Raw genomic sequence first — 6,077 nt, 5'->3', positions numbered from 1 at the left:
TACACACTGTTTCGAGATTAAACAACCAGTTGTACATTTTTGTCGACTAGACTTTTGTCCAATTATATTGATATAAATAAAATTCAACTCTTGCTTATATATGTGATATAACTAACAACAAAAATCATGTCGGTTATTTTTATTTTTAATATAAATATTAAGTGTTCTCTCAAAAATATAATTGAATAATAGAATAGTGCGATTAATAGCCATTGATACCGGTAAAATTACCGTAATTGCATAAGCGCATCTATCATTGAATGTCACCGGCCGCCCAATTACGGCATACAAACACACGCAATTTTAAGTTAATTTTAATATTTGTCGTATCATGAGTTATGCAATCCAAAAGTCCGGCGTTGTATGTATTATTGTAATTATTTGTGTGTGATTTTTTCTTGATCGTTTTATGTCAACCGCCGCGAGAATCGGTCGAGAACGAGGTGTGATTTATATATTTTTTTTACAAATTTAGCGAGTGTGTGAGCTAATCGCCATACATCTTTATACTGCTCAAATAGCAATTGTGAATTTATATTATAATTATATTGTGTGTGCTAATAACCACTTTAAAACCGGGTGCAAATCGCCATTCCCCTTGGGTCCAATACTTTTTAATATCGCGTACGCTAATCATCGCGTGTCACTATTTTACGTATTTTTGAGTGTGTTAAAATCGCCATAATTTTTTTGATTTCACTTTATTAGACTGTAGGTATACTTTTTTAGGTTTTAGGTATGCAGTCTGCGCTCTACTAAATCGTGAGTTGTTATTTTTATACTTTTATTTATTATTGTGTCAAAAGAGCCATATAATTATATTTTTATTATTTTTTGTTGGGTTAGAAGGGCCGAGAATTATGTTAATACCATTTTTAGATTTATTTCATTTTAGTTACCATTATTTTTTTACTTATAATTTTTAAGTACACACACATACACACACACGAATATACAAATAACTCAAAACACGTGCCACACAACACGCATTACGTAGTTCGATAGTATTTACCCGGTAGCCATAGGCGCAACTAGGGAGAGAGCTAGGGGGCTTAGCCCCTCCCCCGGACAAAAATTTAGCCCCTCCTCATAAATATTCCATGTTTTACATGGCATACCTCATACAGCATACTTAACTCACCATAGTGTCACATACAAAAAAAAAGGGCTGCTTACGAACTGAGTCCCAGTATAACCTTTTATGACGAATTGAGTCCCGGGTTGTTTTAGGGTATAAACCAATTGAGTCCAGTGAAATTATAGGTATAATACTAATTGAGTCCATGTTTTAATACTAACTGAGTCCCGTAAAATTAAAAAAAAAAAACATTTTTCTTCCCATTTTTACAGACTTAGGACTGTCTGTAACAAAAAATTCTACAGGTATGGTTAAAAATTTTTTTTTTTTAATATTTTATAAAATAAATATATAATTTTTATTATTATTCATAATTTTCGCTGTGCCTGGACTCTGGATGGTTATTTCATATTTTACTCAAAATAATCCTCGGACTCAATTCGTATACAATTAGTTTCCTAACCACGGACTCAATTAGTATATGTCTCGTTTGTACCCGGGACTCAATTAGTATATTATTTTTTCCCCGTTCAGGTATAGGGACTCAATTAGTATACAGTGAAAAAAAGACACATTGCAGTAAATCCAACTTGGCTCAGAATCAAAAATATATTAACATAGTATATAGGGGTAGGGGTAATCTACAGGTTATTTTAAATTTTGGTAGGAAGACTGTAGCCCCCCTCCCCCAGATTTTTTTACCCTAATTGCGCCTATGCCGGTAGCCCCGACCACTGCTATTCGAACTATTGGGTCGGTCGGTGACAAAATTATACAATATACTTTTCAAGTGGTGACCGGGCACATTTCGCACCAGGCCTAAACATTAAGTGTGCGGTAAATCTCGTTTAATAAAAATTATAATCACGAAGGTTATTTAATCGCTTGGAGTAAAGCTATTTTTACGTAAAAGTCTTAAGAGTCAAGTATAACTAATTTATCATGTAGTTAACTTGTTTTATGCTATACTGAAGGAAATATTAAAATATCAACCAGAAAATGTGTCATAGTTTATATTTATATATAGTAATATAGTACTGAATTACCTTCCGTTTGAAAATTTGAAAACAATTTAATTTTTGAATTAATTGATTCTATTTTAAAATCTAAATATATTTCCGTTGTAAGCTACGCGTCAACGTGGCACACGAGTACATAAAAATTTGGAGTAGTCCGAAGATAAAATCAAATATTGTACTGGATACGATTTCGATTGTACATTTTACGTATGGTTTTCGTGTGGTTTAAACTCTAGAGATTTTAAAAAACGTTATGAGCACCAATGGTAGAGATGTGACGATAGACCCGCAAGCGTTTATGACTGTGGCGAACTGTTACAACCTGATGAACCGACGCACGGCCGATGAAACGATTGATGGCCTCACTCCCGGAAATAGTGGAGGAAATGGTTGGAAAATTATCGTGGAGTTGATTGTTCAGTATTAGTTAATGACATTATAGTATACTTACAGTATAACAGTGGCAATTGTATCATTATGTCTCGGATCTAATAGCGTCACAAAAACACAATTGTACAGAATGCGCGGCTCCGACCAAAAGTGGTCGACTTTGTGCGCTGGTAAAAAATCAAAATCGACAATGCTATTATTCAGCTTCGCAGAACCGCAGCATTAGTAATCATATCTGTTAAAACGTATGATGTAAAAATGTTATGATTATTTAATGACCAGTTCGAACGAGTCAGTTTTAGAACGGGTTGTATAGCCCTTCTCCCTTTAGGCGTCATCTAGTTCTTTAGAATTTAATCAATATGATTTTAGAATGTTTTCAACACCATTTTGAACCTGAATTTTTCAGGTATTATTGTTTTTAAGTTTTTATAAATAATTTTAGCGATCGGTGTAAAAATTTTCCAGCAACAAAATAATGTTTATATAAAATTTCCATCCGAATATTATTTAAAAATTATTATGTGAAAACCAATCGTTAATATCATCGAATTTCTTTGAAATAAGCTCGTTATTAAGTAATTGACTTGTGAAAAAAATGTATTGCATTTAAACTATATTATTGACAACTTTAATAAGATATTATCATCAAACTTAAAGGTGCGTAACTAAGTGTGTATGAAAAGTGCAAAATCCATAAGAGATTGATGAGTTTTAAATTTCTTTGGCGTGATTATTGCGCAACACTACTACAATGGTTTATTGTTTCGTGTTCGGTCGGAGTATATTCTATCCAATTAAGTATTATTGTAATGCTGCATAATATATATATATATATATAATGTAATATAAAATGCATTGTGAAAAATGATACGAGATTAAATCGTTGATTATTTTCATAATATTTTAACGGACTAAAAATCGTACAAAAGCTACGTGACACGTATTGGATTAAAAAAGAAAAAAAAATGATAATAATAGTAAATAAATGAAATAAATAATCAGTTAAAATGTTACCTGAGCATATTCACACGTCATGTATGTACCTATTGTGTGTATGCTTGTCGTTATGCAATATTAATCATTAAGTTTTTTATCATTTATCTTAATAGATATTAAATTATATGATAATCTTTATTTTATTTTTTATAATGCTACTATTACGATGATAAATAATCAAAATGCGCTTTAAAATCATTTGAAAAGCAATATTAGATTTAATGTTTCAACAATTTGTGGGAAACGTTCAGTTGAAATTTATGAATATTTCCTCGTGTTCTAATAATATTTATTTATTTTTTTTGTACCAGTTTTAACGATTTTTTTTTATTTCATATTAACATACGATTTATGTACATTTGCCATCACATGGGTTTATTATTATACGATGGACGGCGGGGGAAAAAAAAAAAATCAAATAATTTACAACTAATACGCGCTTGGATGGGTACCAATCATAATGGGAGATGCTATGGTTGTATTAATTTCAACGCGACCGGGCTTCGCAATCCGTTTGTAATTAAAATAAGTGTACGTTATTATTATTGATATTGCGTTTGTCGTGTCGTCTTGGAACCCTTCCATTGGCATCGCAATTCACTTCGTCGTACCGATTTTATGCGTTTTTTTACGTGACGACGACCGGCGGTTGCCGAAGCGCATCTTGCGTTGGGCCAAAAAACGTTTGACGACGTACCTTCCAACTGCCGTGGCCGACTGATCCGCGTTCCTGTCGTTCGAATTCCTCTTGCGTACGGTGTTTTGTTCCGGTTTCCATCGCGTACACGTCACGGTGTCGGTAGATTTTAAGAAATGTGTCGAAAACTAACGGACGGCTCGTTACCGATCTGATCGATGGCGACGAACGGCGTTTTCGTACGAGAAGCCTATTCCTGGCCAACGGGACCGGTACGAGCACGTGCGTAGATAGGCAACAAGAAAACAGTTGATAATCGTTAAGATAAAATAACGCTCTATCGGTAATACACTACGTTATAAACGTCTAAAAGGCCGACATTTTCACCGTTGCACCATTACCATTGCCATTTTGGCGAATTGTCATCCGTCTAGTGTAAATATTTTGATTTTCAAGTGTAAAACACGCGCACGCACGTACATGTCACCTCGTGGTACGGAGAACAAAATAAAAGTTGCGCGTTTTTATTTTGGAATCGTTTTTCCAGTTGGCGAGGTTGTGATGAATGTTATTAATTATTATCATTAAACCGGTCGAATCTACTTCGAAACTGCTATATGACACGTTTAATATACTTAACCAGTGCGACACAAACCAGTTTTACGAAGAAAAAGATGGTCCAATTAAAACCGTGTAGGTACTTATTATGTACACTGCCTACCTATACTGTGCTATGACAAAATAAAAAACCACTCTCAATCAAACACAGATACTCGTATTAAAACGATTTCTCAGTTAATGTTTCGTCTCGGTTGAGTCGTAATTGGTTCAGCATTAGGTACGAGTTACGCATTAACTGCTTGCACGTTCTGTAACACCAATATTCCATTATTAATATCGAAAGTTTAGTCAAATAATATTCTTATTTCTACTTATTAATTTGTGTACATCAAAAATCAATCGATTCTTCTTATGCATATTTAGACTTACAAGTACAGTTATAGGTTTGTAGTGATATCAATTTGAGAACAAAACGTCAATAATTTCACTGAGTTGACCGTAATCAGTGTCATTAAAATTTTAATTTAATTTTCTTGTTTTTCAACAGATCATCATAGATCAGTGAATCAAATCAATCGAATGTCAAATAAAAAGTTGGCTACTGCATGCATATCATTTATTGTATTGAATTCATGAGTTAGTCGAGTGATCTTTTGGATCACTTGTTTGTTTAGTCTAAATAAATAATTTCTTCTCTAATAAACAATATTAATCCAACGAATTGAAATATCGAAACACTAAGCATTACATTGGAATTATCTATAATATGAAAACCCTCTAGTCAGATCATTGATTAAATTTATTTGACCTACAAAATACCAAAGTAATCCTGTTTTAGTAGGAAAAACTCAAACACTCGTTCGTTTTATATTCGTAAATAACGTGTCTCAACAATTTTCCTAGGATATTTTTAGTTTTATTAATTCATACTTTTTTAACAGCAATATAATACAGCAGTATTAGTGTACGGTTTTCGTTGATATTAGTTAAGGTGCAATGTAGTCAAGTGTCTAGTATGCCGTGTCATATTATTATCTCGACAAGTCTCGAAAATTTCCGCTGTTGGATCGCAGACAATGTCGAATGATTGATAGTTATTTTCTTTTAAAAGCGTCAGAGTTTCTCTGATCTGTCAAAACTGAATTTTAATACAAGTGAGTCGAGGAAGTAAGTCTTATATTATTACGCTTTTATCCCAGCGAGTGCGGTAATAAACTTTTATTCACTGTTTTTCCGAAGAAATGTTCGATTGTTATGTATAAATATACGTATAATATAATGACCAGTAACAGATTTTAGTCAAAATTACTCAAGTTATATCATTAAACTGATTACTTGGAATGGTAATCCACACTGAAACCATGTTTAATTTCTTCCAACATCTGAGTTACTA

The sequence above is a fragment of the Sipha flava genome, unplaced genomic scaffold (genome assembly GCF_003268045.1).
Source record: "Sipha flava isolate LNK unplaced genomic scaffold, YSA_version1 196_pilon_pilon, whole genome shotgun sequence".
Lineage (NCBI taxonomy): Eukaryota > Metazoa > Arthropoda > Insecta > Hemiptera > Aphididae > Sipha > Sipha flava.
Note: the sequence above shows the minus strand (reverse complement) of the source record.